The sequence below is a fragment of the Nomascus leucogenys genome, chromosome 17, assembly GCF_006542625.1.
Source record: "Nomascus leucogenys isolate Asia chromosome 17, Asia_NLE_v1, whole genome shotgun sequence".
In the NCBI taxonomy this organism is placed as follows: Eukaryota; Metazoa; Chordata; class Mammalia; order Primates; family Hylobatidae; genus Nomascus; species Nomascus leucogenys.
Genome location: NC_044397.1, coordinates 48,784,532 through 48,808,187, shown reverse-complemented (window position 1 = coordinate 48,808,187; position 23,656 = coordinate 48,784,532). Strand labels below are relative to the sequence as shown.

At 40.3% G+C, this 23,656-nt stretch overlaps 2 pseudogenes; both read right to left on the bottom strand.

Moving 5' to 3' along the window:
* Positions 1 to 2,554: 2,554 nt before the first annotated feature.
* Positions 2,555 to 3,281, bottom strand: LOC105737683 (annotated as a pseudogene).
* A 2,705-nt stretch (positions 3,282 to 5,986) lies between these two features.
* Positions 5,987 to 23,656, bottom strand: part of LOC115830820 — a 29,060-nt pseudogene continuing 11,390 nt past the window's right edge.

The window sequence follows — 23,656 nt, the reverse complement described above, 5'->3', positions numbered from 1 at the left end:
GGTCTGCCTGGATGTGACCACAGTGTTTATCCTCTGCCATGAGGTAGGAAAGCTGCTCAACAGTGTGGAAGACGGAGTAAGGCCGGAGGGGCCTTGAGGGGACCACCTCAGGCACCTCCAGAGCGGCCACCACACTTGTCTCACAGGATTCCAGTGCAGAAATGCCAAGCGGCCCCTGCCCAGGTTCCTTGAGCTCTGTGACCTGCCTTGTGCATTGTGACGTCAAGTCTGTGTGTCCCCTAGGGCCATGTCTCCCCGTGGTCTGTATGTGACACCGGCCCTGTGTCCACTCGTCTGGCCTGGTCTTGACTGGATGTCCATCTGGTCTGTGAGTCTGTGCCCCCTTGTCCATGTGCTTACTGTGATCCCTGGGCCTGTGATTCGTGTTCTGCGTCATGTGACACTGCGCCCCACCTCCCGGGGTGCCCGTGTGGCCTGGGTCCTCGGGCCTGTCGCCCTGGCCCAGTCCCAGTCCACTGCCTTCCACCCTGCCCTGGCCTACCACAACTGCCTCCAGGCCTCAGCCTGGTTTCACCACATTCTAGGGATTACACCCCTGACCCCCAAATCCCGCCCCCAACCAGTGCTTCTCCCACTATTGGCTTAACTGGCCCGCTGGCCCTCCCTACGCCCAGGAGAGGGTGACACCCACCACTCTCAGGATCACCCTGCCAAGGCAGAATAAACCGGATCCTATTGCAAAAAATAAAAAATAAGAAGTATGAAGCACAGAAGAAGACAAGGTACGAGGAGAAAGGGTTAGAAGTTTTTTTTTTTTTGTTTTTGTTTTTTTTTTTTTTTGAGGCAGAGTCTCGCTCTGTTGCCCAGGCTGGAGTGCAGTGGCGCGGTCTTGGCTCACTGCAACCTCTGCCTCACGGGTTCAAGTGATTCTCCTTCCCCAGCCTCCCGAGTAGCTGGGATTACAGGCACGCCCCACCAAGCCCGGCTAATTTTTGTATTTTTAGTAGAGACAGTTTTCACCATGTTGGCCAGGCTGGTCTGGAACTCCTGGCCTCAAGTGATCCGCCCACCTCGGCCTCCCAAAGTGCTGGGAATACAGGCATGAGCCATTGTGCCTGGCCGGGTTGGAAGAAATTTGATATCACATAAACTTTGCATACTGGAAATATATTTATAATATTTTAAATGTAAAAAGTAGTATAAATATATTTATATTTATAAATATTAATATAAAATATTAAATTTAAATATTTTAAATGTTTAAGTAAAAACAAATGGGGAAAAGATGATACCAAAATAATTTTTGAAAGAGCAGGAAACCATAAACTGAAGAAACAAATTTGGAAAAGAGCAAATAGAAATGGAATAATTTAAACATAAAGAAATTTAATATACAATATGTGAGTTAATTATAAAAGTGGACTAAGATGATGATAAGAGAATTAGTAAACTGGATTAATGAACTGGAATTTTGAGCAGAACGAATATAACCAAATAAAAGGAAGAGAAACAAAATAATAGCAATATGTATGTAATTATACATATGTGAAGAATAGAATGACAAAGAGTAAAGCACAATTATTTCACTTGAATCCATACAAATAATGTCATACTAATAAATAATTATTTACAAATTTCCGAAATTAAAAATCAGACATGTGCCTAAAAGAGACACTGTGCCTAAAAGAGAGCAATAAAGAGGCCGGGTGCGGTGGCTCATGCCTGTAATCTCAGCACTTTGGGAGGCCAAGATGGGCCCATCATTTGAAGTTAGGAGTTCGAGACCAGCCTGGGCAACATGGTGAAACCTTGTCTCTACTAAAAATACAGAAAAATTAGCCAGGCATGGTGGCGGACTGTGATGCCAGCTACTCTGGAGGCTGAGGCAGGAGAATCGCTTGAACCTGGGAGGCCGAGGTTGCAGTGAGCCAAGATTGTACCATTACACTCCAGCCTGGGTGACAGAGCAAGACTCCATCTCCATAAAAAAAAAAAAAAAGTGAGAGAGCAATAAAGAAAGATATCCAACATGATAAGTCAAACTGCATAACACCAAAGAGAATGAAGAAAATTAAAATCCATGAGAGAGAGAGAGAATCTACACAGGTGAGAATAAAATCTCCACAGCCCATGGCAGAGCCAGAAAACTGAGAAGGAAATATTAAGAGTGTTGAAAAATTATTGTTCAACCTATAATTGAATACATAGCTAGCATATTTTTTAATAAATAAGGGTAAACTAAATAACCTTCAAAAGTAAACACACACACACACACACACACACACACACACACACACACAAAGAGAAACTTTATCTACCAACAGGAGCATCTCAAATATACACTTTAAGAAGGTGGAAAAGTTGTCTAATATAAAAATTAGGGAATCAAAATTAAATATAAGAAACTCGTGGACACAGGGAACTATGATGGTGGACTTTGAACTAAAGAAACCACCAAGTTCTTGGCAGCATAGTTTTCAAAAGTATTAAGATGAAATAAAAGTGTAATAAAATAATATATCAAATCGCCTGCTTCTTGAAAAATTTGATGTCAAAATCTGTTTTTCAAATAATTGTTTTCATAATTTATTAATCATCTATGATATTTATATCACACATTACGCAAAATTTTGATTATTCTTTTATCAGAACTAATTAACATAAAAGGGCTAACAGAAATTGCCCACAAGCATCTGGACACCCACGATGACTGAGTCATAAGCCCATAACAGGGTTGAGGATGATGAGATGATAAGGTCCACCCAGTACATGACCACAAAGCAACTCACCAGCAACAGAATGGTCTGCGTGGCCCTTTTCTCTGGGGAGGCTTTTGCAGAGAGGTTAGTGCTGGGAAGGTACTGGGGTTGTCTCTGATGTCTGGACAAAAGAATTACCATGTATGCACTTGAGAGAAACATGATTGCTACGAAGACATCTGTAAGTAGTGGCAGCATGAAAAACAGGCTCCTGATGATGTCCCTTATGTAAGAAAGTGAACAGTATTTACTGATACTTAGCACATTGCTATTGGTCACATTAGAAGAGGCCACAGTGGAGGAGGGCAGGTTACTACTGAGAAACAAACTGAGAACCCAAAGAAGTGAAAGATGCAACGTGTGAATTTCTGTTTAATTCTCGCCAACCAGGAGGTGCTGGGGCTAATGGTGACAGCCTGGAGCACACTCCGGAGGCAGGTGGTGCAGATGGAGAGCCCTCATCCCTCTATGCATGTAGAATACCTTACACTTGAAGTCATTCTGAAAATACAGTGACTCCAACAGGTCTGGAGCTGCTAAGAAGCTCACAGTGAGGGGCATCACTAAGTGGACAAGGGCCAGTTGAGAGGTGATGAGGTCAGTGGGCTTAGGCCTGCAGTCCAGAGGGAGTGTGAAGATACAGAAGAAAAGGAGGAAGGTGTTGGCTGTGAGTCTAATACCAGCTTGGAAAAAAAGGGCAATTTTTAATAGTATGATAAGTGGAACATGGTCATCTTAATGGTGAAGAGGAATCATATTTTATATATCTGAAAAAAGCAATAGATATCCTATCATCACTATTTATTGCATGGTCAAAATTATTACCAACATTATCATTTTAATTTTACCCATTTATCTTGATTAACCCCAATTATCTCATATAAATTCTTTAAAATGTAGCCTGAGCTTTATTTTACAACAAATAAGTTATACATATCTCAAACATCCACACATCCACAATCACACCTATGTAGGGTGCACATTATCTATACTCATATAGTACTTGTGGCTCACTCCTCAGAAAGCATTTCCTTCCTTTCTGAATTTCTCAAATCGCTGAACATTCTCAGGTCTCGAATTTTTTCTTCATAAAAGCTTTTCGACTTCTAAGAATATATGTATTTCAATGCTCAAAGACAAAAAACTGTCCACTAAAAATTTTATCCTCAGAAAAACTATCAATTAAAGATAAATAAAAATAAAGGCATTTCAGTTAAATAAAAACTGAGGCAATTTCTTGATAGCAGAAAGATCATTTGAGAAAGAATAAAAATAAGTTTTCAGGCTGAATGCAAGTAATCCCAGATAATTTCAATGCCCCAAAAAGACAAAGAGGACTAGTAAATGTAACAAATATTTAAGACAATATAAGAAATATTTTTTCTCATATTATCTGATTGTCAAAAGCAACTTTGTAATATTGTTTGTAATTGCATCTTCAGAGCAATTTATATAACATAAAGAAATTTATTTGCCAATAACAGCACAGAGAAGGTGGGTTCAAAAAAAGATATATTGGGCTAAGAAAATCTTTCCAGATAATAACTTGTATCCACAAAGATTTAAAAAAATACGTTAGTAAAACTGAAATATTAAAATAATACAATGAATAAGAAGTTTAACAAAATAAACCTGTAAATATACAAGTGCTTTTTTCTTATTTCAGCTAATTTAAAACAAATAAAATTATATGAGCAGATAACTATAAAAATATATTGTGTTTGTAACATATGTAGATTTAAACATTAGTACCCAAACTAGGAGGGAAAGAGAGAATAAAGTTGTACAGGAGTAACATTTTCATAAAAAGAACACAGGGTTAAAATGTGATGCTCCAATAAATACATACATACATATACATAGTGTAATTATCAAAGTAATGTAATGAGCAGGTACTATTATGTGTACCTGCTGGTGCCCTAATCGTGGACTTCTCAGCCCCCATAACTGTGAGAACTAAGTTTAGACTCTGTATAAATTGCCTATTCTAAAATATTTTGTTACAGAAATAGGGAAAGCCTAAGACAACATACATGGACATCCATGCTATACATTAAATCACCAGAACTTGTTTATTTTATGTCTAAAAGTTTGCACTTTTGATCAACATGTCTTCATTTCTTCCACCCACCACACCCTAGGAACCACTGTGTACTCTCTGTTTCTATGACTTTGACATTTTTGGCTTCATATATGAGTGAAATTAAACAGTATTTGTCATTCTGTGTCTAGCTTATTTCACTTAAGCTAATGTCCTCTAGGTTCATTCATATTGTTGTAAATGGCAGAATTCTCTTTTTTATGGCTGAAGAATATTCCATTATATAAATATTCCATAATTTCTTTATCCATTCATCTATTAATGGATACGTAGATTGTTTGCATGTCTCAGTCATTGTAAATAATTCTGTGATGAATATAGAAGTGCAGACGGCTCTTCTAGAGACTAATTTTATTTTCTTTGGTTATATATCGAAGTGAAATTGCTGGATAATATGGCAATTCTGTTTTAATTATTTGAAAAACTTCACAGTGTTTTTTATAATGGTTGTACTAATATTTCTGTATTTTTAAGGGCATGTTATACTCTGTTGGGAGACAGTTTTTATAGACCTGTTGGTTAATTTTTTTTATGTCTTGTATAAGCTTCTGTTTGGACAATCTTTTCAAGGATGTTTTTAAATAACTAATAGCCTTGTGTGAAGTGAGTAGTGTCTCTTTTTAGAGCAGAGGTCAAATACATACATAAATAATTTAATAAAAATTATGTTTTCCCCAGAGGCAAAGGTTGGGAAGGTTTTATTTGAAACATTTTATTGATTTTTCAGCAAAATTCTCTGTATTTTGGTGAAGTAAGACAGTAGTCCTTGAATGGAGGAGAGGACAAAAAGGGAACCCCCAAAATACATGATGTGCCAAGAACCCCAAAGTCCAGTGGAAGTCACATCAGACACAAATTCCAGAGAGGTTCTGAATGAAATCCCTGCTAGAAAATTTAGCCATATGAGATGAAGGAGTTCCCCAAATTTAGAGATGTCTCCTAAGCCAAGAAACAAAATGATGGAGGGGGGCAAGGGCTGAATACTTAAGAGTTTTTCAATTTTAGAGGAACTGGGAAAGCACATGGGGACCCCCTCATCTAACCGGGTGGGGGATATGAGATCCTGATGCAACATCAGGACAGCAATAAAACATTGATTAGTTGGTGGGCAAGGCTCCTTGGCATGGCGGGCAAAGATTGGCTCCCTAGTGGCTGGGAGTGAGGTCTAAGGCTCAAGACAGCCTGTGCTGAGTAGGCAGGAAGGCAACTCATCAGCCTGGGTTTAATAAAAGGAAGGTTTAGAGGTATCTCCCTCAATCTTGGGGAGCAACCCTCGCAGCAGAAAAATTGTGGCCAGAGTCTGTGGCAAAAGGAGCCACTCCTTATACTGGAACTTGAGGCAGTCAGACAGCAGGTGCCATATGGCTTGGGGCAGTTGCTGGAGATTTTTCTGAGGTCCAGGGACAAAGAGTCACAGCCCACCATAAAGATAATCTGGTCACAGCTGCCAGTGTGGCTGTAAGGCAGTGAGCCATTCATGAGCTTTTAAAGCACAACCACATTGGCATAGACGTCCGACTGGAAGCTGAAGGGGTTCAGGTTCTGCATAAAAGTCACCTCAGCTGCAATCCATAAAACAGAGGCCAAAGGCTGCTCCAAGGGCTGGGCCCTGCTTCATTGTGTCTTCACTGTGGTCAGAAGGGAGTCACTCATCTTTACTGGGAATGCTTTGTGTCAAAAAATGTTATTAGATTTGAGATCTCCTTGGATAATATTCTTGGCATGGGAAGTAGTTCATGCCCTGGGCAGTCTGCGGGGCCATGTCAATTAGCTGGACTATGTAAGATTAATATAATATAATATAATATAATATAATATAATATAATATAATTAATATATAATGTAAAATATAATATGTTTGATATAATATATGTGAGACATTATATAATGATGTCATAATATACTGTGATATATGTATTATGATATCACAATGTATTATGATATATGCCATATGTATGGTATAATACATTGTGATATCATAACATTTTGATATTTTAATATATTTTATATATAATTATAAAATAACATAAATTATAATAATATGACATCATATTGAACAAAATTTTATTACATTACATTACATATCATAGTATATTGTGATATTATAACATAAAATTTTGTCATCTTATAAGAAAATTGATTTAAATTTTGTAACAACATTAGCATATAAACTTAATAGAACCTAAGAAAATTATCTGCTCTCTTGTAAATGACCGCTCTTTTGATAACTCTGTGAAGGCCAGCTATGAGTGTGAAAAGGGGTCTGCTACTTACTTTATGAGACATTGACTTCCAGATCATCACTATTATTAACCAGTGCCCTTGCAAGATAAGAGAATATTTTACTCTAAGAAAGCATTTCCACAGATACCATAATAGGAATTTTGCTCAATTTAGTTAATAAATTATTATAACTTTTTTGGTTATTAATAATTCATGTCATTATTAAAAATATACTTCTACAGATAACACATTACACAGGTGTTTTGATTTGTCCTTTAACCTCAGGTCAAATTTAAAAATTTTTATTCATCAAATTTTATTTATTTTAAATAAAAGAGAACTTGTATCTACCATGTGCTGTAATATCTGTACTTTGTTAGAAAGACAAATTCTCAGACAAAATTCATGCCTATTTTGAAATTCTCAGACCCAATTCAGCCTATTTTTATCAAAATCTAGATTTTAGGTAATGTTTCTAGGTGTTTCCTTTCAATAAAAATCCAAACCAAAACAAATTAAAAATGTATAGGTAATTCCCATGCATAGCAATAATTTTTAAGTGGGGTACTTTTATGTTTAAGAGAGGGATTGTTTATATGTATGTATTGATCTGTCAATCCAGTACAGTTAAGATTGTACCTTTTTTTTTGACAGCATCTCAATCTGTCAGTCAAGGTGGAGTGTAGTGGTGCAATCACAGCTCATCGCAGCCTTGACCTCCCAGACTCGAGCAATCCTCCCAAGGCAGCATCCCAAGTAACTGCACCATCTACAAGTGTGCACCATCGTGCCCAACTAATTTTTAAAAAATTTTTGTAGCGATGAGGTCTCATATGTTGCCCTAGTGAGGTCTTGTTATGTTGCCCAGGCTAGTCTCAAACTCCTGAGCTCTGGCTTCCCAAAGGGATGGAATTACAAATGCAAGTCACTATGCCCAGCCAAGATTGGACCTTTCAATAAGCTCACATCTTACTTTTTAAAAAACCTAATTAAAAGATAAAGTCTGAGTAACAAATGGGTTTACAGTGATGATTATTAACCTGGATACTTCTATTCTTAAAAGAAAAATTGTTTATATGTGCGTATTGATGTTTTAAAAAGTACAGTTAAGATTGAACCTTTCTCTTTTGTTTTTGAGACGGAGTCTCACTCTTTCACCCAAGCTTGTGTGTAGCTGCCCAGTCACATCTCACTGAAGCCTCAACCTCCCAGACTCAAGGGATCCTGCTATGTCAGCATCCCAAATAGCTGGGAATACAGGCATGCACCATCATGGCTCATTTTTTTTTTTTTTGTATTTTTAGTAGTGATGTGGTCTCACTATATTGCCCAGGCTGCTCTCAAACTCCTAAGCTCAAGTGAGCCTCCTGTCTTGTCATTCCAAAATGGTGGAATTACACGGGCTTATGCCATTGTGCTCAGCCAAGATTTTACCTTCAATTAGCCCACATCTTACCTCAGAAAAAAATAATAATAAAGAATAAAGTCTGGGTAGAAAATGGATTGGAGTATACATAAAACAAATTTGGCACGTTATTAGTGGTTGTTGAGCCTGGGTAACAGGCGTATTACACTGTTTTCTTTATTTTGTATATGTTTTAAATTTTCTGTAATGAAACATGTATACAAATACAAAGTTGATCTACAATGTTAGCTCTTAAGACCTTAGTGACTTTGGGGAGCAAAAAGAGAGAAAGTGGGATTGTTTGGGGCAAGATGGCTGAATAGGAACAGCTCTTGTCTGCAGCTCCAAGCGAGACCAACGGAGAAGGCAGTGATTTCTCCATTTCCAACTGAGGTACCCAGTTCATCTCATTGGGACTGGTTAGGCAGTGGGTGCAGCCCATGGAGGGCAAGCAGAAGCAGAGTGGGGCATCACCTCACCCAGGAAGTGCAAGGAGCCAGGGAACTCCCTCCCCCAGCCAAGAGAAGCCATGAGGGACTGTGCTATCCAGCCCACATACTATGCTTTTCCCACGGCTTTTGCAATCCACAGACCAAGAGATTCCCCTTGTGCCTATACCACCAGGGCTCTAGATTTCAAGCACAAAACTGGGTAGCTGTTTGGGCAGACACCGAGCTAGCTGCAGGAATTTTTTTTTGGTACCCCAGTGGCACTTGGAACCCCAGCAAGACAGAACAGTTTACTCCCCTGGAACGGGGGCTGAAGCCAGAGAGCCAAGTGGTCTGATCAGAGGGTCTGACTCCCATGGAGCCTAGCAAGCTAAGAACCACTGGCTTGAAGTTCTCACTGCCAGCACAGCAGTCTGAAGTCAACCTGGGATGATCGAGCTTGGTGAGGGAATGAGTGTCTGTTATTACTGAGGCTTGAGTAGTAGGTTTTCCTCTGACAGTGCTAAAGAGGCCAGGAAGTTTGGACTGGGTGGAACTCAACACAGCCAGCAAAGCGGCTGTGGCCAGACTGCCATTCTAGATTCCTCTTCACTGGGCAGAGCATCTCTAAAAGAAAGGCAGCAGTTTCTATTTATTTATTTATTCTGAGATGTCTCGCTCTGTCGCCCAGGCTGGAGTGCAGTGGCATGATCTCGGCTCACTGCAAGCTCCACCTCCCTGGTCCACACCATTCTCCTGCCTCAGCCTCCAGAGTAGCTGGGACTACAGGCATGTGCCAGCATGCTTGGCTAATTTTTGTATTTTTAGTAGAGATGAGATTTCACCGTGTTAGCCAGGATGGTCTCGATCTCCTGACCTCATGATCCGCCCACCTCGGCCTCCCAAAGTGCTGGGATTATAGGCATGAGCCACTGCACCCAGTCCCCAGTCAGGGGCTTACAAATAAAACTCCCATCTCCCTGGGACAGAGCATCTGGGGGAAGGGGTGGCTGTGGGCACAACCTCAGTGGACTTAAACGTTTCTGCCTGCTGGCTGTGAAGAGAGCAGCAGATCCTGACAAGGATAATTTTCCCAGCACAGCCCTCGAGCTCTGCTAAAGGACAGACTGCCTCCTCAAGTTGGTCCCTGATCCCCATGCCTCCTGACTGGGAGAGACCTCCCAGGAGGGGTAGACAGACACCTCATACGGGAGAGCTCCAGCTGGCATCAGGCCAGTGCCCCTCTGGGATGAAACTTCCAGAGGAAGGAGCAGGCAGAAGTCTTTGCTGTTCTGCAGCCTCCACTGGTGATACCCAGGAAAACAGAGTCTGGAGTGGACCTCCAGCAAACTGCGGCAAACCTACAGAAGAGGGGCCTGTTAGAGGAAAAACTAACAAACAGAAAGCAACAACATCAAAATCAACAAAAAGGACCCCCACCCAAAAACCCCATCCAAAGGTCATCAGCCTCAAAGATCAAAGGTAGCTAAATCCACAAAATGAGGAAAAACTAGCGCAAAAATACTGCAAATTCCAAAAACCAGGATGCCTCTTCTCCTCCAAATGATAGAAACTCCTCTCCAGCAAGGGCACAAAACTGAATGGAGAATGAGTTTGACAGATTAACAGAAGTGGGCTTCAGAAGGCGGGTAATAACAAAACCCTTCTGAGCTAAAATACTATATTATAACCCAATGCAAGGAAGCTAACCTTTGATAAAAGATTACAGGAACTGCTAACTAGAATAACCAGTTTAGAGAAGAACATAAATGACCAGATGGAGCTGTAAAACACAGCATGAGAACTTTGTGAAGCATACACAAGTATCAACAGCGAAGTTGATCAAGTGGAAGAAAGGATACCAGATATTGAAGATCAACTTACTGAAATAAGGCAGCAAGACAAGATTAGAGAAAAAAGAATGAAAAGGAACAAACAAAGCCTCCAGGAAATATGGGACTATGTGAAAAGACCAAACCTATGATTGATTGGTGTGCCTGAAACTGATGGAGAGAATGGAACCCAGTTGGAAAACACACTTCAGGATGTTATGCAGGAGAACTTCCCCAATCTAGCAAGACAGGCCAACATTCAAATTCAGGAAATACAGAGAACACCACTAAGATAATCATCAGATTCTCCAAGGTTGAAACAAAGGAAAAAAAGTTCAGGGCAGCCAGAAAGAAAGGTCAGATTACCTACAAAGAGAAGCCTATTAGACTAACAGTGGATCTCCTTGCAGAAACCCTACAAGCCAGAAGAGAGTGGGGACCAATATTCAACATTTTTAAACAAAAGAATTTTCAACCCAGAATTTTGTATCCAGCCAAACTAAGCTTCATTAGCAAAGGAGAAGTAAAATCCTTTCCAGACAAGCAAATGCTGAGGGAATTTGTCACCACCAGGCCTGCCTTACAAGAGCTCCTGAAGGAAGCACTAAATATGGAAAGGAAAAACTGGTACCAGCCACTGCAAAAACACACCAAAATATAAAGACCAATGACCCTATGAGGAAATTACATCAACTAATATGCGAAATAACCAGCTAGCATCATGATGACAGGATCAAATTCACACATAACAATATTCACCTTAAAGGTAAATGGACTAAATGCCCCCAGTTAAAAGACATGGACTGGCAAATTGGATAAAGAGTCAAGACCCATCAGTGTGCTGTATTCAGGAGACCCATTTCACATGCAAAGACACACATGGGCTCAAAATAAAGGGATGGAGGAATATTTACCAACCAAATGGAAAGCAAAGCAAAAAAAAAAAAAAAAAAAAAAGCAGGGGTTGCAATCCTAGTCTCTGGTAAAACAGACTTGAAACCAACAAAGATCAAAAAAGACAAAGAAGGCCATTACATAATGGTAAAGGGATCAATGCAACAAGAAGAGCTAACTATCCTAAATATGTATGCACCCAATACAGGAGCACCCAGATTCATAAAGCAAGTTCTTAGAGACCTATAAAGAGACCTAAACTCCCACATAATAATAGTAGGAAACTTTGACACCCCACTGTCGATATTAGACAGATCAATGAGGCAGAAAATTAACAAGGATATTCAGGACTTGAACTCAGCTCTGGACCAAGCAGATCAAATAGACATCTACAGAACTCTCCACCCCAAAACAACAGAATGTACATTCTTCACAGCACCACACAGCACTTATTCTAAAATTGACCACATAATTGGAAATAAAACACTCCTCAGCAAAAGAAAAAGAATGGAAATCATAACAGTCTCTCAGACCACAGTGCAATCAAATTAGAACTCAGGATTAAGAAACTCACTCAAAACTGCACAAGTACATGGAAACCGAACAATCTGTTCCTGAATGACTACTGGGTAAATAACAAAATTAAGGCAGAAATAAAGAAGTTTTTTGAAACCAAAGAGAACAAAGACACAACATACCAGAATCTCTGGGACACAGCTAAAGCAGTGTTAAGAGGGAAATTTATAGCACTAAATGTTCACATCAGAAAGTGGGGAAGATCTAAAATCGACACCCTAACATCACAATTAGAAGAACTAGAGAAGCAAGAGCAAACAAATTCAAAAGCTAGCAAAAGACAATAAACAACTAAGATCAGAGCAGAACTGAAGGAGGTAGAGACACAAAAAAGCCTTTAAAAATAAATGAATCCAGGAGCTGGTTTTTCAAAAAGATTAACAAAATAAATAGACTGCTAGCTAGACTAATAAAAAGGAAAAGAGAGAATAATCAAATAGACACAATAAAAAATGATTAAGGGGATATACCACTGATCCCACAGAAATACAAACTACCATCAGAGAATATTATAAATACCTTTATGCAAATAAACTAGAAAATCTAGAAGAAATGGATAAATTCCTGGACCCATACACCCTCCTGAGACTAAACCAGAAAGAAATTGAATCCCTAAATAGACCAATAAAAAGTTCCGAAATTGAGGGAGTAATTAGTAGCCTACCAACCAAAAAAAGCCCAGGCAACACCAGACGGATTCACAGTCGAATTCTACCAGAGGTACAAAGAGGAGCTGGTACCATTCCTTCTGAAGCTATTGCAAACAACAGAAAAAGAAAGAATCCTCCCTAACTCATTTTATAAGGCCAGCATCATCCTGATTCCAAAACCTGGCAGAGACGCAACAAAAAAAGAAAATTTCAGGCCAATATCCGTGATGAACATCAATGCGAAAATCCTCAATAAATTACTGCCAGATTGAACTCAGCAGTACATCAAAAAGCTCATCCACTACAATCAAGTCGGCTTCATCCCTGAGATGCAAGGCTGGTTCAACATATGCAAATCAATAAACGCAATCCATCACACAAACAGAACCAATGACAAAAACCACCTGATTATCTCAATAAATGCAGAAAAGGCCTTCAATAAAATTCAACTTCCCTTCATGCTAAAAACTCTCAATAAACCAGTTATTGAGGGAGTGTACTTCAAAATGAGAGCTAGTTATGGCAAACCCATAGCCAATATCATACTGAATGAGCAAAAGTTGGAAGCATTCCCTTTGAAAACCAGCACAAGACAAGGATGCCCTCTCTCACCACTCCTATTCAACATAGTATTGAAAGTTCTGGCCAGGGCAATTGGGCAAGAGAAAGAAATAAAGCATATTCAAATAGGAAGAGAGGAAGTCAGATTGTTTGTTTGCAGATGACATGATTGTATATTTAGAAAACCTTATTGTCTCAGCCCAAAAATTTGTTAAGCTGATAACCAACTTCAACAAAGTCTCAGGATATAAAATCAATGTGCAGAAATTACAAGCATTCCTATACACCAATAATAGACAAGCAGAGGACCAAATAATGAATGAAATCCCATTCACAATTGCTACAAAGAGAATAAAATACTTAGGAATACAACTTACAAGGGACATGAAGGACCTCTTCAAGGAGAACTACAAACAACTGCTCTAGGAAATAAGAGAGGACATAAACAAATGGAAAAAATAAATTATATGCTCATGGATAGGAAGAATCAATATTGTGAAAATGGCCATACTGCCCAAAGTAATTTATAGACTCAATGCTATTCCCATCAAGCTACCATTGACTTTCTTTGCAAAATTAGAAAAAACTACTTTAAATTTCATATGGAACCAATAAAGAGCCCATGTAGCCAAGACAGTCGTAAGCAAACAGAACAAAGCTGGAGGCATCATGCTACCTGACATCAAACTATACTACAAGGCTACAGTAACCAAAACAGCATGGTACTGGTACCAAAACAGATATGTAGACCAATGGAACAAAACAGAGGCCTCAGAAACACCACACATCTACAGCCATCTGATCTTCTACAAACCTGACAAAACAAGCAATGGGGAAAGGAATCCCTATTTAATAAATGGTGCTGGGAAAACTGGCTAGTCATATGCAGAAAACTGAAACTGGACCCCTTCCTTACACCTTACACAAAAATTAACTCCTTGTGGGGGTGGTCCTTGTGGCTTTCCTGATATTAGGGAGGGAGATTGTTCCTGGCTGACACATGACATTGGAACAAGGTGGTCATAGTTCTACCTTCAATATACCAATAAAATAACCAGCTTGCAAAAAAAAAATTAACTCAAGATGGATTAAAGACTTAAATTAAAACCTAAAACCCCTAAAACCATAAAAACCCTAGAAGAAAACCTAGGCAATACCATTCAGGACATAGGCATGGGCAAGGACTTCATGTCTAAAGGACCAAAAGCAATGGCAACAAAAGCCAAAATTGACAAATGGGATTTAATTAAACTAAAGAGCTTCTGCACAGCAAAAGAAACTACCATCAGAACGAACAGGCAACCTACAGAATGGGAGAAAATTTTTGTAACCTACTCATCTGACAAAGGGCTAACATCGAGAATCTGCAATGAACTCAAACAAATTTACAAGAAAAAAACAAACAACCCCATCAACAAGTGGGCAAAGGATATGAACAGACACTTCTCAAAAGAAGACATTTATGCAGCCAAAAAACACATGGAAAAATGCCCATCATCACTGGCCATCAGAGAAATGCAAATCAAAACCACAATGAGATACCATCTCACACCAGTTAGAATGGCCATCATTAAAAAGTCAGGAAACAACAGGTGCTGGAGAGGATATGGAGAAATAGGAACACTTTTACACTGTTGGTGGGACTGTAAACTAGTTCAACCATTGTGGAAGTCAGTGTGGTGATTCCTCAGGGATCTAGAACTAGAAATAACATTTGACCCAGCCATCCCATTACCGGGTATATACCCAAATGATTATAAATCATGCTGCTATAAAGACACATGCACACGTATGTTTATTGCGGCACTATTCACAATAGCAAAGACTTCGAACCAAGCCAAATGTCCAACAATGATAGACTGGATTAAGAAAACGTGGCACATATACACCATGGAATACTATGCAGCCATACAAAATGATGAGTTCATGTCCTTTGTAGGGACATGGATGAAGCTGGAAACCATCATTCTCAGCAAACTGTCGCAAGGACAAAAAACTAAACACCACATGTTCTCACTCATAGGTGGGGATTGAACAATGATAACACATGGACACAGGAAGGGGAACATCATACACCAGGGACTGTTGTGGGGTGGGGGGAGGGGGGAGGGATAGCATTAGGAGATATACCTAATGCTAAATGATGAGTTAATGGGTGCAGCACACCAACATGGCACACGTATACATATGTAACAAACCTGCACATTGTGCACATGTACCCTAAAACTTAAAGTTTAAAAAAAAACCACCTAAAACCATAAAAACTCTTGAAGAAAACCTAGGCAATACCATTCAGGACATAGGCATGGGCAAAGACTTCATGTCTAAAACACCAGAAGCAATTGCAACAAAAGCCAAAATAGACAAATGGAATCTAATTAAACTAAAGAGCTTCTGCATAGCAAAAGAAACTATCATCAGAGTGAACAGGTAACCTACAGAATGGGAGAAAAATTTTGCAATCTATCCATCTGATAAAGGGCTCATATCCAAAATCTACAAGAAACTTAAACAAATTTACCAGAAAAAGCTAAACAACCCCATCAAAAAGTGAGTGAAGGATATGAACAAATACTTCCCCGAAGAAGACATTTATGTGGCCAACAAACATATGAAAAAAGCTCATTATCACTGGTCATTAGAGAAATGTGCAAACCAACACCACAATGAGATACCATATCACACTAGTTAGAATGGTGATCATTAAAAAGTCTGGAAAAAATGGATGCTGGCTAGGATGTGGAGAAATAGGAACACTTTTACACTGATGGTGGGAGTGTAAATTAGTTCAACCATTGTGGAAGACAATGTGGCAATTCCTCAAGTATCTAGAACCAGAAATACCATTTGACCCAGCAATCCCATGACTGGGTATATACCCATAGGATTATAAATCATTCTACTATAAAGACACATGTACATGTATGTTTAGTGCAACACTGTTTGCAATAGCAATGACTTGGAAACAACCCAAATGCCCATCAATGGTAGATTGGATAAAGAAAATGTGGCACATATATATCATGGAATACTATGCAGCCATAAAAAAGAATGAGTTCCTGTCCTTTGCAGGGACATGGATGAAGCTGGAAACCATCATTCTCAGCAAACTAACACAGGAACAGAAAACCAAACACCACATGTTCTCACTCATAAGTGGGAGCTGAACAATGGGAACATATGGACACAGGGTGGGGAACATCACATACCAGGGCCGGTTGGGGAGTGGGGTGAAAGGGGAGGGAGGGCATCAGGACAAATACCTAATGCATGTGGGGCTTAAAACCTAGATGATGGGTTGATAGGTGCAACAAACCACCATAGCACATGCACACTGTGTAACTAGCCTGCATCTCCTGCACATGTATCCCAGAACTCAAAGTAAAATAAAAGAAAAAATGTTGTAAAATGATGCCTACAACGGATACAGAATTATAAAACTTTTCAAAAATTACCTTCAAATCACAAAGGATTTTGCTCACACAAAGATAATATAGATTTCTCAATAAATACATTATAAAATTAAGTGTATTTTTATGACTTCTCACCTGAACAGGATAAAGCATCCTTTGACACCAGCCAAGAAACAAGAAAAAAATTAAACAAATTTAAAAGCATGTCATTCTCACGGATAGGAATAATCAATATCATTAAAATGGCCATACTGCCCAAAGCAACTTATAGATTCAATGCTATTCCCATTAAAGCACCATTAACATTCTTCACAGAACTAGACAAAAACTATTTTTAAATACATGTGGGAATAAAGTAGATCCCAAATTGGCAAAGTAATCCTAAGCAAAAAGAACAAAGCTGCAGCCATCATGGTACCCAACTTCAAAGTGTAATGCAGAGCTACAATAACCAAAAGGGCATGTTACTAGTACAAGAACACATAGACCAAGGGAATAGAATAGAAAACCCAGAAATAAGACTGCACACCTACAGCTATCTGATCTTCAGCAAACTGGATAAAACCATGCAATGAGGAAAAGATTACCTATTCAATAAATGGTGCTGGGATAAGTGGCTAGCCATATGCAGAAGATTGAAACTGGGCACCTTCCTTACACGATATACAAAAATTTACTCAAGATGAATTGAAGACTTAAATATAAAACCCCCAAACTATAAAAACCTTGGAAGACAACCTAAGCAATATCATTCAGGAGCTAGGCACAGGCAAAAATTTCATGACAAAGATGCCAGAAGCAATTGTAACAAAAGCAAAAAATAACAAATGGCATCAAATTAAACTAAAATGCTTCTGCACAGCAAAAGAAACTATCAACAGAGTAGACAATCTACAGAATGAGAGAAAATTTTTGCAAATTATGCATCTGACAAAGGTCTAATATCCAACATCTATAAGTAGCTTAAACAAGTTTATAAGAAAAAGAAACCCTATTAAAAAGTGGGCAAAGGAGGTGAACAGACACTTCTGAAAAGAAGACATACAGATGGCCAATAATCATGTGAAAAAAGCTCAACATCACTGATGATTGGAGAAATGCAAATGAAAACGACAATGAGATACCATCTCACACCAGTCAGAATGTCTGCTGTTAAAAGGTAAAAAAATAATAGATGCTGTTGAGATTGTAGAGAAAAAGAAATGCTTATACACTGTTGGTGGGAGTGAAAATTAGTTCAACCAGGTGGAAGAGAGTATGGCGATTCCTCAAAGACCTGAAGATAAAAGTACCATTCAACTCAGCAATCTCATTACTGAGTATATGCCCAAAGGAATATAAATCATTGTATTGTAAAGACACATGCAAACACATTACTGCTGCACTATTCATAATAGCAAAGACATGGAATCAACCTAAATGCCCATCAATGATAGACTGGATAAAGAAAATGTGGTACATATGCACCATGGAATACTATGCAGCCATAAAAAATAATGAGATCATGTCCTTTGTAGGGACATGAATGGAGTTGGAGGCCATTATCATTAATAAACTAATGCAGGAACAGAAAACCAAATACAGCATGTTCTCACTTTTAAGTGGGAGCTACGTTGTGAGAACACACAGACACACAGAGGAGAACAACACACACCGGGGCCTATCAGAGGGTGGCAGTTGGAAGGAAGAAGAGGATCAGGAGAATTAATGAATGGGTACTAGGCTTAATACTTGGGTGATGAAATATTCAGCACGAACAAATCCCCATGACACATTTACCTATGTAACATACCTGCACATACACCTCTGAAATTAAAAGTTAAAAAAAAAATATATATATATATATATATACACAAGGTAAGACATGAACAAAATTGGGGCCTGTAGTTCCCAACTGGACACCTAACTTTTTTCTGGCATGTGAAAGTTGTATTAGTCCTTGAGGCACAGATGACTTTTCTCCTGGCCTCCTTGTTTGCTTTCCCCACATGTTCAGGAACTAAGATCTGGGCTGGTCCTGTGTCTCTAAGAAGCCAGGCACCTCACTATGAGAATGAGGAGGAATGGGGTTTGAGGAAAGAGAGGAGAAGGTGAGCTGTGAGAGAAGGGAAAACAGGACAACCAGGCACCTGGGGCCACTTGGTGGCGGTGTGGGCAGGAATGGCTGCTGCCTAGGCAAGGTGGTCCGGGGTGCCAGGAGTCATTGCTATTCCCAATCTCCATCTAAGAGCACCAGGGCAAATCTGAAGTCATTCCTAAACTGGGTGCTCAAGAAACTGAAGAAGCAGCAGCTTCAGCTTGGAGTGGCGTAAGAGTAGGCGCATTGCCCACCACCTGATGCCCACAGTTTTGTCTGCAGCCTGGGCCAGGGTGCCCACCAAAACAAGGTTGGTGCAGCTGCCCTCCTACTTCTCTTACCTTCTTCTATTGTGCAAAATGTTCAGGTGGCTGCATCTCAGGCAGAGGGGTCAGAGATGTCTGCAAGAAGCCCTGTTTGTGTTCTTGGCATGGAGGAGAAAGAAAGGTGGCCAGCTGGTTCGGGTTTTAGGGGGTAAAAACCTATAAGACCCTGTCTCTTCAGGGGATTTTCATTGAAGTCTTAACTGGTCTCCACTCACCTGAGCCTCTGAAAACAGAAGAAATTGGCTCTTTTAGATTTTCCCAGCCATAGTGGTCAGGACCCTTGTGTGTGTGGCTCTCTGGAAGCCATTCTACTTCAGGAGTATTCAATCCAGGTGTAGTTAGGGCCTCCCAGCAGAGTTGCTGAGATGTCTGGGCGGATCTTTTTATTGAAACTGGCCTATCTAGCCTTCAGTGTTGCAGGCCATGTCTGTTGCTTTCAGAAGGCCCCTGCAAGCCTCAGTGTTGCTGGGCCCAGGCCCTGACTCCCTCTTTTTTTGTGTCCCATCTTTCACCTCAGCGCATGATCCAGAGCACTGACTCTGCCCTTCCTTCCCTTTCCCAGGACAGGACCCACACCCACTGCACTCTATCAGGGCATGTCTGGACCATATGTGTGTCTCTTTGTTGTTAAAAAAGAGAAAATTATTTCATTGGCTTTTTCTTTTAACTTCATAGAACTGATTTATTATTAAAATGTTCATTTTATGGGTAGGTATGCATGGAAATTTATATAAAAATGCTAATGATGTGAGATTAACATTCTTACACTTTGTTTGATGACTATGGAGTTGCCATTTCACCTTTCCCTATTTTTATCTTTATGTTTATATGTTCAATGGAAAAACATCCAGTGAAGACTCCTCAGTATGATAGACAAAAGGTTGTGCAGTCAATCGTTGACAGATGCACAGTGAAGTGACTTCCAGTTCCCATTTGGAGCTAGAATTAAAAACTCCTGGTGGTAAATTCACATGATGAGGAGTTATAGGATGCTATCATTTTCTACACATCCATCTGCCTTCACAGTTGCTGTTTGAACTTGCCAAGGGAAAAAGTGGGAATATGTTTTCTGAAGACCTACTCTTCTCCATTTTCTAGTTTGTGCTTTGTTCAGATTGCTTAGAAGCTGATGATCACAGAGAAGAGGTCATATTTGTCATGAGAAAGCTTTCCTGCACCAGGATTCAGTAAAGGCATTTACCACCAGGGCCTATGGTGCCTCCAGAGGCAGGATGGGGCTCAAAACCCATCACTGAGGCCAGGAAGTGAGGACAAAAGTTGAGGGCTGCCCATAGGAAAGAGAAAAATGCTCCCTTTGGGTTTCCAAGTAGTTACTGCTTATTCTTGCATCAGTCTTGCTCCTGACCACGATGTGTTCCTTGTTCATTCTCCTTGGTATCCCGCTGATTGTGCATCTAGGAAAAAGAAGACTGGATGGGGAGTGGTGCAAAGAACAACTGCGTCCTTCTAGAGCTGATGCCCTGGTGAGTTCTGAAGCACACTGAGCAGAGCCTGAAATCTACTCTCCCTGGCGGGTACGTTGTGAAAAAAATCCCCATCTGCTCCCATGGGAATGGCAGCAGGTTCAAGATGCTGAGGAAGGGACTCAGAGCCAGTGAATGAGATATGGAGTTTTACTGGGGGTTTACATAGAGTAGAGGGAGTCTAGTGTCAGTGGGCTGAGCAGGAGAACCACACCCACTTGCAAAATGCATGCAGTTTGTATAGCATTTTTATTTAGCACCTTCACCTGAACAACCTTCACTAGGCAACCTTCATTTAACAACGTGAAGGGCTTCAATATCCTGTATGGCCTGCATTCCATGGCCCAGGATGGGACACGCCAGAGGCTCAGAGGTTCCTTATAGATAAACAATGAATCTCCGGGTTGGTCGCTCCTAGATTCCTTAGCTAAGAACTCTGAATACTCATTCAGGAGCATTTTCCATACAGGGTCAGTCTCCAGGTATGCCCAAGTCAAGTTACCACTGTCAACTGCATCTGCCATACAGGGTGGTTCAGGAAGTGGAGACTCTTTCTACTGAGAATCTAGATTCATAAGTTTGTGCCTCTTTCTACATCTCTGGATTGATAGGAGCTTATCCAAAAGGCTTGAAGTTTGTACACATTGCTGGTGTGGTTTTTCAAGTGAATGAGATTGCTCTTTAGTTGGTGGGTTTTGTTACTAAAACAGGTGCGACTGAGTGTGTGAAGGCTCCTTCTCCAGGTTACCATTGGACCATGACATTCTGGGGCTCCTTGTTCCAGCCCAACTATTTTCCAAGATGGGACATGTCATGCTGAACCAGACCCTCAAATTGTGGCATAGGGTGACCAGCCTAAAGCCGCCCTTTAAAGGGCAGAACTGCCAGGTCCGTGTCTTATTTTCCTTTTCATTCTGCCATATTCCTTGGTATGGAGGCCAGAAACAAGTCTGAGTATGTGAGAGCTCTATTCCTAGAGTTGCTACTATTGATACAAGTGTCAAGGTAGGTTGAGAGATCTCTCTTCCTGCCACAGCCTGAATGAGCAGAAGGATTGTGACCCTTAGTGCTTGGCAAACCATAAGGTGTGTGGGGTAGAGAAAGAGCTGGTACAAATGACAAGTTGCAGGTCAAATAATTGGAGGCAGAAAGAGGATGAGAGCTGCTTGGGACAGTACACACACTGCCTGGGTGCAGCAGAACAGTCAGGCCAGTTCTCTGATTTGGGCCTTGTGCCATGGAATGAACAGGCCCATTTCTGCTCTGGCCTGGTGCTGAACTCTTTGGTTCTGGAACCAAATGTGAATTCCGGACTCTGGAATGCCAGTTGGGTTTCACAGGCCGGTAGAGTGAGGAGGCCCAGGTGGGCCCACAAGAGTGACTGTGGATGGGCTTACCATACATGACTGGTGGCTTCTACACCAACACTCACAAGGAAAAGGGATCTTCTCCCAGTTTCAGACAAGCCCAGGAAGGTCAGAGGCCTATGGAGGCCAGAGAACAAAGAAGGTAATGCCTCAGCCCAGTGCCTTTGCCCCACGTGGCTTATGGTTTTGGAGACTCAATTTGCTGATCAGGAAAATGAACTGACTGGCTGCTCACTCCACTCTCACCAGGCCACTGCACTGTGCCCATAATGCAGCTTGAGGTACGGCCTGTGCTTTGAAAGCCTGGGGAGTCTCTGGGATAAGTTCAGGACCCTGAGAGGGTTCTACCCCCAAGGATCCCTCATACCTACCCCTCTGTGCCCACTTGACAGCTCAGCATTTCTTCTGGATGCCACCCTCATTGTCTGCTCTGGCCAAGAGCATGTCTCCCCAGGAGAGCTGGGGGCCCAGGTGGGCTGAAGCCCAGGTGGGCTGTCCAGCCTCCCTCCAGTGCACAGCCTCAGGCAGCTGCTACCCAGGTTCCCTCCTGGAATGTGATTCCACGGGACCACAGAAGCACATTTTTTCCTAACCTATTTACTAATCAGTCACTTAATGTTCCAAGATGGATGTGGGCCCTGACACTTTTGATATCCTTTCCCTAGCAAGGCTGCATTGGGGTTGCCACCTTGATTCCTCTGTTTAAAAAAAAAAGCTAGTGGGTGAGATAGGACCCAGGGGCCACGGACAGGACAGGGCACCCTCTAAGGCCCCTGTAGGCAGGAGGGCTCAGTGGAGTTCCAGGACCCTCTTCAAGGATGGTGCCCGTAGCCCCTCCCTGGACCTCCAAGAAGGGTCAACTCCCTCTGCAACCTGCACCCACTAGTCTCTTGGAGGTGAGCATCCATCCATTTTTGTGCACATGGCTCTCTGCTTTATTTCCACTGGATAGTCTCCTTGGCAGAAACACCCAGGGAATCCTGGTGAGCCTGTGCCGGATGTTCTGTAAGTACCAAGGTCAGTAAGAGGGGCTTGAAAACTCAAGAATATAATTAATATTATTTTCTGCACTTTATTATCTCAGGGTTACTTTCCCTCCAAAATGTGTAAAAACAAATAATTGAGATCTCTATCCTTTACATTCTTTTAATTAAGTCATCATGCAAACCTTTCATTTTCTTGAAATTTATTTTTATGCCATTCATTAAATTTTTGTTTTCTTCATTCAAATTGTTACCTGTTTTAGAGACAAAATTTTTAACATTATATGCTTCATAAATTCTAATAGGAAACAACATTTTATTTATGTAATTACTAATGTAATTAAAAAGCATATTAAAGAAGTAAATAATTGAAGTAAATTTAGTTTATATTATATGAATTATTTTACATTTTATCCTTGATCTTAAAAAAATTTTAACTAGGTATGCAATTCAAAATTGACAGATATTTTAACTCAGAACTTTAAACATAATATCTATTGATTTGTGAATTCTATGAAGTTGTCAAAATATGGATTAAAAATCTCTTCTTGCTTTGTAGTTAATTAACATTTTATATTTCAATGATTCTAAATCACTTCATTTTGGTGTTAAGCTT